The sequence below is a fragment of the Stegastes partitus genome, unplaced genomic scaffold (assembly GCF_000690725.1).
Source record: "Stegastes partitus isolate 25-593 unplaced genomic scaffold, Stegastes_partitus-1.0.2 Scaffold1076, whole genome shotgun sequence".
Taxonomy (NCBI): Eukaryota; Metazoa; Chordata; class Actinopteri; family Pomacentridae; genus Stegastes; species Stegastes partitus.
In genome coordinates, this window is record NW_007578807.1 from 170,454 (window position 1) to 171,900 (window position 1,447).

Here is a 1,447-nt window from a genome sequence, read left to right on the forward strand (position 1 = left end):
ATGGGTTAGGGTTAGCCCTATGAATGGGTTAGGGTTAGTCCTATGAATGGGTTAGGGTTAGCCCTATTAATCGGCTAGGGTTAGCCCTATTAATGGTGGTCGTGATGTCCAGAACAACGTCTTGTTTTACCACCACTTCTGCTACAGTGACTGCATGGGATGCTTTTTGGGCCGGCGTGCATCAGCCGACTGATTCAGCAGAACCTTTCGTAACACCGTTTGGCCGCCCAGCACTGCTCCTGTGGTCTGCTAGCAGCACTGAACATCACGCCGTGTGCACTTCCTGTTCTGTGCACCGAGGTTCCCGTTAGAGGTGCTGCAGAAACGTAGCCTGAGGGCAGAACAGAGAACAGACTCCAGTCAGTCACTCTATACGTCTGAGCTGAACAAAGTCATTTGAATAAGCAAAGTGATTTGTGAGCTCCACTCCATGTTCTGCCACCAGACACGCTCAGCGCTCTGAAGGTCTCCATGGAAGGACAGACATCGAGTCAGACCACTGGCTATCTTTCTGACTGGCTTGTGAACAGTGTCACTGTGTAGGAAGTCATGTGCTGTGGCTCCACTGAAACCCCCTGACGTCCCTCTAGTCAATGATTCAACACATAAAATGCATTGATGTGATCACAGCTACATGTTGAGACGTTTTTTTCTCCGACACTGATCCTCCCTTCCTCAGAATGGCTTTAACTCTGCAGGGTTACTTTCTCCAGAACGTGTCTCCGTCCACCCACCAAGTCCTCCACTCCTCATCGTGTCCATGTGCTCTTTTACCTGCCAGAAGACACGTTGTGAGCAGCCAGAAGACGTTAACCCTAACCCGAATCGACCCTCCAACGTTTTGTCCAGTCGTCCTCACATGTGTTCGTAGTTACAGCTGTGACCGAAATAAAAGCTACCGAGCATCATGACGTAGCTTTGATCGTAGTTCAACAGAAATATCAAAACAAGCAAACAAGGGCGCCTGGATAGCTCAGCAGGTAGGCCAGGCGACCCATGTACAGGGCTCTAGTCCCCAACACAGTGGGTTCGAGTCCAGCCAGCGGCTCATTTGCTGCATGTCATTCCCCCACGCTTCTCTGTCTAGCTTTCACTTTCAACTATCATTAAAGGCGGAAAAGCCCAAAATAAATCTTTACAAAAAAACAACAACAAAAAAACAAGCAAACAAAACAAAACAACAACAAGCAAACCAGCCTGACCTGTGGACTAACATCTAGCTGAACAACCCTCTGAGCACCTGTTGACAGGTGTTCTGAACCCCTGCTCATCAGCAAAGACCTCTCATTGGTCCACCGCTCATCAGCAAAGACCTCTCATTGGTCCACCGCTCATCAGCAAAGACCTCTCATTGGTCCACCACAGTTTGTTTTTTTTTTAATTATTCTTTTTAGCCACAATTCAAAGCAACGTCTTATTTCACTGAATTATAATTTAACACATTTTA